Below are 9,095 nucleotides of genomic sequence, written 5' to 3'. Positions count from 1 at the left end.
CTATATAGGAATTTCAATCTATCTGTTAATTTTCAGGATCTACACCACACAAATGAATTAAAGGATAAATTTGTTAGATTAGTAAATGTGAAAGTTTCTAATGGAAATTTACATGTCTTTTCATTGTTCCCATTGGCCTAATGGTAACTTTTCTTTATTTCACACTTACCTTCCCATTTTTCACTTAGTTTTGGAGAATTAAGAATGTAGTACTCTGTAAGGAAATATTTTCCCAGCCAGATTCTACTCACTAAAATTTCTCAACTATGACTGGCTTGTTTACATTATCATCTTAAGGTGTCTTATAGAAATTTGTGAACCCAATCTTTTCAAAAAGTCAATTTCTTTGTGAAAGCGAAAAATCGCCCTCATGGGTTGAAAACCCACGAGGAGAAGGTGATCTTCAATTTTCCACTTTAGCTTCATTTACCTTCTAACTCTTGAGTTAACCTATTCTCTAGGTTTAGAAAATCAAAAAAGGACTGCGAAAGTAAAAAAGGGGCCCACTTCTTTACTTCTTTCCTTCACAATTGCTTTCAATGAAAAACAAACTTCATGGGTTGCAAACCCACCGAGGAGAAGTCATCTTCGAGTTTTCCACTTAGAGTGATTTCAAGCATAATGATGAATCCCAAATTGATCTTTCATGAAACAACTTGTTATCTTCTTATTTTGATCCATGATCTTCATTTGTTAATCGGTGTGGGAAATCACTTTCATGGGTTGAAAACTTGTTGAGCAGAAGGTGATCTTCAATTTTTTGCGAGTGTTATTCTTTGATGGGAAAAGTAAGACCAGTCATGAACAAGTCCAACTTTACAAACTACTTCATGAAATGCAAGAATCTCCATCAAATTAGGTACTAAGCTACCCACATGACATCAAGGAGAAAACCCACCCAACCATGAAATATGAAAGAAAGAAAAGATGGGAAATCCGATGGAGAATCTCTTCACCTAAGAGGGAAAGACTAGACCTAGACATATCTAAACCAAACTAAGACACAAAAACTTTCCACTTTACAAAATGGGTACAAGATAAAAAGAGGGGCAACAACTTGCTTAGTGGTTGTCCCTGTGCTAGACCTAGTAGCAGGTACTACTAGCTTTTGTTGTGAAAGTTTCACAAGCTTCTTCTTTGGTTTCTCCACTTTAGGCTCCTTAGCCTTTCTTTTATTCTCAAAAGGCTTGGGTTCTTCCTAAAATTATTCTTCCTCAGCATCTTCTTCATGAACTTCCTCATCTTCTCCTTGTCCTTGAGTGAGTGCCAAAGGGGCTTGGACTTGTTCTTCATCTTCATCATCTTCATCTTATTCTTCTTATCCCCCTTTGCCATATCTCTCCTTCAACTTCTCCACAAGTTTATTCTTCTTCCTTACAACAGAAGCTGTCTTCAAGTCAATTATAATTTTGGACTTGGCTTCCTTATAGTTTCCAAATGAGGTGTCACTTTTATCTATTTCTTCTGCTAGTAGATTTGTGATAGTTGCAAATGCCTCATCTACATTGATCTCACATGGAAAGGGCTTAAGTCATCTAACCATAGGAATATTTTCTTGCAAATATGTATAATCAACATCAACTAAGAGGAAAACATCATTGTAATGTTTCTCCACTAGTAACACTAGAATCCTTAGTCTTTGTTTCATGGATTTCTTAAAATCCTCAAAATAACTAGTCATTACTAACTCAAAGTTATCTCCAAGTTGCTCTATGAATTCTGCAATATGAACTATAATAGACTTATTGGTCTTCCAAGAAACTTTTTCAAATGTTGGAAATGTGTCCTGCACATAAAATAATATACAAACTAGTAAAGAGCCAAATTTGCAAGATGCAAGTGTTCTTAGTTTTCCTTATGGACTCCAAGTTTTTAGATAGTTGCTAAAGTTGTAACTCAACAAGGTCATAGGTGTGGTCTCTCTTCACTATTTTGTATCCCAAATCCATAGCCATGCAATACACACTGTTCGGTCTACTAGATTGAAAGAACTTGTGAGCTATCACTCTCACAACAAAGGCAATGACGGGGTCTGAGATAGAATCTATCAAAATTCCCCTCTTGTTCCATACTGCACCTATGTTCTTCTCAATTATCTCTTTTGAGTCACTTTGCATACTCTTAGGTCTGTCTAGGGTAGGATACTTTGTCACTTGGTTGATAATCCTTTTAGTGATCTTAATTGGTCAATTTTCCAACCATATGAAGTTATCATGTATTCTACCAAGCATAATCTTGATCCATTTAGTCTTGAATACATTAGGGAAATCTAGGCCATGGGTTAACCCTTTCCTCTCTACAATTTTATTCTCTTCCCTTAAGAATCCATCGCAAAGTTTATTGTACAACTCCCTTATCTCCATGTCTCCCATACTTCCAACTTTGTATGTATAACAACACCTGACATCCTAAATCATTAAGAATTTTGGTGGTATCATTAATAGTGCACCAGACTGGTCTGTTTTATATGCAATTTCAGGTATTTCTCAGAAAGGTGGTTTTTTAACATAATTATGAATTAATTGTACATTAAAGACTTCCTTTCCTTCCTTCCTAAAAACTTGCAGAAGAGCTAGTTGTCATATTTAATACTTAGGCTTCACAAAAATTCAAAGATCAAAACTCAGCACCAATAAAATACCTTTTCAATTTGATGAACATGTCAAGTTATAGTTGAATTCAGTTCACAAATACAAGAATCTCTTTTTGCAATTCACCTTCATGCTCTTCATACTCTCTTCAATTGCTAGTGAATGAAAATGAGTCAAGAAATGACTATATAACCTTAGATATTTGACAATAAATGCTTAATGCTTACACAACTATAAACTCAGTCAACATAGGGTTTCCAACTCACTCGACATACACATGATTTCTACTATGCTCGGCTCACATAGAAAACTTGGCCAATATTACCATACCTTCATTACTTAGCAACAATTGAATTTCCATTCACGCTCGATAGTAACTGTGAAACCTTTCATGCTCAACAAAAATATTAAAACTAAAAAAACTATAGATCTCTTCCAGGTTCTAACCAATACATTGCATCTTAATTCATGCATATAAAATATTTTCAGAACTTAGATTCTTGGAACTGATGTATAATCTAACTTTGACATATCAATCCCACACATAACTTTAGATTGCCTAGTTGAGGGTGATGTGATCACTTGATCCAGTGGATGAATTGACCTCATTTGAACTTGGTGTGCTACAATCTTCCTTCTTCTTCCATGTCTTGTTCATTTGTACTTTGAACTTTTCAACATTGACCTTCTCTTTTCCTTTATTGTTTCCATTACTTGGTGCTGGTGATCTAATTGGACAGTTTCTACTGATATGACCAGTTTTCAAACAACTAAAGCATGTAGTCTCACTCAACCATCTGTTGTAGTTGCCTCTGAAATGTTTTCTAATAAAATTCTCAAGAACATGTCCATACTCTTAACAATAGTGACAACTGTACCTTGTATTGTAATCCCAATTGTAGAATTTTCCATTTTGTTGTACCTTTGTCTACTTGTTTGATGTCCACTTAGCATTGGATTTGAATTCATATGCTTTATGTCCATACTTATCAAAATTATGGAAATATCCTTCAAATCTTTGTGTGCCTGAGGTCTTGGTCCTGCATTCATATGCCTGATGTCCTTGCTTGTTGCGCTTATGACAGTAACCCTTGAATTTTTTCTTAGGGTTCTGGTTTGCATTGTTGCTCCTGCAAACATTTGTTGTATGACCTAACTTTCCACAATTATGACAAGTGGGTTTGTAGATCTTACCTTTTTTATTTTATTGTTCACCACTTTTAGATGATTCTCCTTCCTTAGTACTAGTGTATCCCAATCTAGTAGTATCATTGAGAGATCTAGGAGATCTCATCAGTCCCTCAAAGTATTTGATGGCTTCACTAGTTTTGTTGAAACTTTCAACAAATTCCTTTTCTTTTCTCAGTTGTTCATTCTATAACTTCAAGGTTGTGATCTCAATATCCTTTCCATTCAATTTATGATTAGCAATCATTAATTGATTCATTTTATCCAGTTGCATGTGAGCAATCCTTTCTACCTCTAATGTCTTCTCTTCTAGTTTGTTGGTCAATGTTCTTTTGTCATCTTCAATCATGACTTCGTCTTCCTCAACTTTCTTTTTCTGCTCAGTCACCCCACATAGAAATACTGATTGGACTTCTTGTTCTATCTTAATATTTATGACCTCTTCAGTTAGAGCACCATTCTTTTCCATTAAATCTACAACCACTACATCAAACTCACTTAAGTTTCCATTTTCAAAAAATCCAGTAGTTTCTTCCTTCTGGTAATGAGTGTCATTTTTCTCAATAGCTATCTCTTTCCTTCTCCTTAATTAATGCTACATTTCATCTCTTGCTTCTATGAGTTGGTTTAGGGCAATCTAAATTTCAATCTTTTGGTTCTCAATAGTCTTTCCCAACTTGTAGACTTCCATCTTCAAGATCTTTCCTCAAAGCTTGAAAGCTTTCCTTTCTAGAGAACAAGGCTCTGATACCAATTGTTGGAAATACCATAAAAAATTCACCACACATCCATCTCATAATTTGTATGTAAACTAAAATAGCTAATTATATATTTTCATCCATAACATGAAATGAATAACACATAACACAATAAATTTGTTACCCGAAAACCCTCGAATGAGAAGGTAAAACTGGGGTGGGGATAACAATGACAAATCTTCACTACTGCAACTGTAAAGTGTAGCCAATCAAGGTTAGAAGAAGTTCTATCATAAACTATGATCTACCCTATGAAAGGTTTTCCCTATTAAAGGCTTACAAATACTGTTAATTCTCACCCTATTAAAGGATGTCAACACCCTACTAAAAGTGTTCCTTGTTAGTGGACTTAAACTTGCAATAAAACAAGCACTTGGTCAAGATATTTACACAAGCTTGGTAAGACTACTATGTTAGGAGATTTTCTCTGCATCACTTGGTAGAATGATTCAACACCATGATCCTTTGGTTAGCACTCTATTTCTAGATGTCATATCTTCTCTTTCATAGTGTGTACTTGATCCTAGTGATCAGATATGTCTCCTCTCTCCTCTCTCCACTTTCCTCTATTCTTCTCTAACTAATTCTACAATTCATAACATTATCACAACCTCCATAACCACTATGAATGATCTCTGTACTTAACATTCATCTCTCTTGTGTCTCCTCTTTCTTCACACATAAAAACTATTTAGGGTTATTAAAAAAAAGTTGGCTATGGTTAGGATAGAATCAATGACTGATGTTGATCCATTTTTCCACTTAGAACATCCCTCAATTTTATTGGTTGCATGTACTTCACAAGGATTCATAATATACACTTGTATACATCTTTTAGAATTGTAAAATAATCATTTAGTCAACCCAAAAATAGTTTACATAGAAGTTTATGCCATTACAACCATCTCCAAAACTGTTCACTTAGTAATTGAAGCCTCTGATGCTCAAAATTTACTATATCTTCAATGTTGTAACTTAGTTCTTGAATGATTTGGCATACTCTATTTACTTGGCTTATGAGTGACTTGACACTATCTTCTTGACACATACTGGTTGTCGACATTGACTATGTATATTACTCAGCATGTATTATCTAGCAACTTATGCTCAACATGCTTTGATCACTCAGCTCACATTGATTGCTTAGCTTGCTTTGATCACTCAACTTGCATTGTAATTCTACTAAATAATGACTAAGTGTTTTGTCACTGCCTTATCAAAACCAATCTAAGATTAATAATTGATGCTTTGTTGGATTGGATCTCTAAGATTAAGAACTATTTTGATTATGAGAGTATTCCTGAGGATATGAAGGTGAGAATAGAAACAATAAAGTTGGAAGGACATGCATCTCTTTGGTGGAAATACTTGAAGAATGATAAATAAGAAGAGAAAAGGAAAATTATCGAGACTTGGGTAAACCTGGTCAGTAAGTTGAAAAATAAATTCCTTCCTATTGATTATCAAGTTAGTTTATTGAGAAGAATGAAAAAATTAAGACAAAAATATATGATTGTGAAAGATTATACTGAAGAATTCTACAAGTTGGATATTAGATCTGGACATGTCAATGATACAGTTGACATAGTTGCTAGATACTTGAATTAATTGAGGATTTTTATACACGATGAGATTAGATTTGGAAAGATGGAAAGTGTTGAAGAAGCATATTTGTATGCATTGAGAGCTGAAGATATTTTAGCAAATAAACAAGAAAGTAGATAGAGAGCAAGAGGTGGGATATTTCAATAGAGTAGAGGAAGATCTTATGTTAAAAGTGGAAGATTTGAAAACACATCTAATGACAAGAGTAAATCTAAATGGAAAGAAGATAAAATAATCAAAGGAAGAGCTAACTACACGGAAGGTAACTACACTAGTTACTCTAGGAATAACAGTAATGGGAAAAGAGAAGATGGTTCTTGGTTTAAGGGAACTTGCATTAAGTGTGTTGAAAAAGGACATAAAGCTTTTGAATGTAACTTTTTTGATAAGAAGATGGGAAGTACTAGGAAAATTGTTTTGATTCAGGATGAATTTGTTGATGTACTTGATGAACCTAAGAAAGGAGAGAACCTAATGATGAGAAGGACTTTTTTGAATGAACAGTTGGATAATGAACTATTTTTAGGAAAATGTATTTTTAAGACTAGATGTAAGATTGAAAATAAATGTTGCAAAGTGATCATTGATAGTGGAATTTTTGAGAATTTGGCATCTGAAGAGTTTGTGATTAAATTGAAATTGTAGAGGTTGGAATACACTAATGCTTATTACATTTCTTGGATAAAGGATAAACATAATTTTTTGGTAACTAAACAATTCCTTGTGAAATTTAAAATTGGGACTTACATTGATGAAGTTTTGTGTGATATCTTGCCTTTGGATTGTTGTCATATAATTTTGGGAAGACCTTTGTAGTATGATAGGAAAGCTTTGCATGATGATAGATTGAATCAATTTATTATTTGGGCTAATGGAAAGAAAAAAATATGGTTTCCTTTGGTTGAGAAATTTGATGTTAAACAATATACTTCTATGAGAGTTCACTTGGTTGAAGGAAATTAGTTTATGAAAGACATGAAGAAATGTAATGTTTGCATTGCTTTGATCCCTAGGAAAAATGAGAAATAAGATGAACTTGAACATGCACCTAAGGTGAGATCTTTGTTGCTTTAATTTCAAAATATTATTTATGATAAGGTTCTTGATGGATTACCCCTTGTGAGAAGTATAAATCTCTGCATGGATTTGATATCTAGAGCTAGTTCACCTAATAAAGCACCACATAGACTAACCCCTGTAAAGAATGAATAATTGAATATAAAAGTGCAAGAATTTCTTGAGAAAGGTTTGATCACAAAAATTTAGTCCTTGTGCAATATATATTGTATAAGCACCTAAGAAGAATGGAAAATGGATAATGTACACAGATTCTAGAGCTATAAACAAGATAATTGTGAAGTATAGGTTTCCTTTTCCTAGGATGGATGGTATTATGGATAGATTAAATGGAGCCAAATAATTTACAAAGATTGGTTTGAAAATTGGATATCATCATATTAGGATTAGGGAAGATGATGAAGGGAATACTGCTTTTAAGACTAACGATAGTTTTATGAGTTGTTTGTTATTCCTTTTGTTTAACTAATGCACCTAGTACTTTTATGAGGCTAATGGATGAAGTTTTGGAGAATCTCTTTGGTAAGTTTGTGATTATATACCTTGACGATATATTGATTGACATTAAGACTAAAGAAGAACACCTTCAGCATATCAAACAAGTTTTGCAGAGATTGAATGAGGATAAATTATTATTAAATCTAAATAAATGTTCTTTTATGAAAGAGGAGCTTATGTATCTTGGTTTTGTGATTTCTGTTGATAGTTTGAAGATGTATACCAAAAAGGTAAAGGCTATTCTACATTGGCCTACGCCTAAGAATATTGAAAAATTTAGGTCATTTCATGGATTCACAAGTTTTAACAGAAAGTTTATTAGAAATTTCAATTCATTTTGTAATGCTATGGCATAAACCATGAGAGGTGATAAAAAGGATTTTAGGTGGACACATGGAGAAAATAGAAGCTTTGAAACATTGAAGGAAAAGGTTGTTGAATTACCTGTACTTTTTAAAACTAATTTAAAAAAGTTTTTCAAGTTTATTGTGATGCCAATTGTAATGTCATTAGCACTATTTTGAGTCAAGAAGGTAAGCCTATAGATTTTTACAGTGAGAAATTGAATGATGCTAAGAATAAATATTTAGTTTATGATCAAGAATTTTATGCAATTATTCAAGCTTTGAATAAATTGAGACACTATTTGATGCCTAGAGAATTTGTGTTATACACTTATCGTAAAGCTTTGCAGTACTTGGAAAGCCAACATAAGTTGAATCAAAGACATATTAAGTGGGATGAGATTATGCATAACTTTTCTTTTGTGTTATAATATTAGAGTGGACAATCTAATGAAGTAGTAGATGATTTGAGTAGAAGAAGAAGTTTGTTGATTGAGGTGAGAGTTAAAGAACTTGGCTAAGAGAATTTGAAAAACTTGTATAATATTGACCCTAATTTTCTATGTAATGCCCTACTTAGGAACCCAAAAGAAACAAACCTACTATGTTACAAAGTTTATTGAAATATTTTTTTCTAAAGTTTATACAACTATAATGTCCCCTTTTTAGCATTCATAGCATGATGTTGTCGTTAGCCTATTTCCCCATGGTCCCATAGGCTAAACAGGACATTAAAGGGACTTAGAGGCCATTTGGCCTAGATAGTTTCAGTTCCAGGTCTTTCTAAGGGGTTTTGAGGCAATTTTGGGCATACTTACTATTTATAGTAAGTCATCTTGGACATGGTCGGACATCTAGGGGCAGCGGTATGTCGATGGTAATTGTTTAAAATCGACAAGAAGACTTGTTTATCACTGATAAGATTTGTTATGCATTGATAAAGCTATTTTATAAAGTTAAATTTAAATATTTAACTTTATTAATGTATAGACTATAGTTTGTGGGAAATATTTAAATTAAAAAGAGTCCCCTTT

This window comes from Cupressus sempervirens, chromosome 11 (assembly GCF_028749045.1).
Source record: "Cupressus sempervirens isolate cs-2001-9-10 chromosome 11, ASM2874904v1, whole genome shotgun sequence".
NCBI lineage: Eukaryota > Viridiplantae > Streptophyta > Pinopsida > Cupressales > Cupressaceae > Cupressus > Cupressus sempervirens.
This window is presented reverse-complemented; position numbering follows the sequence as displayed.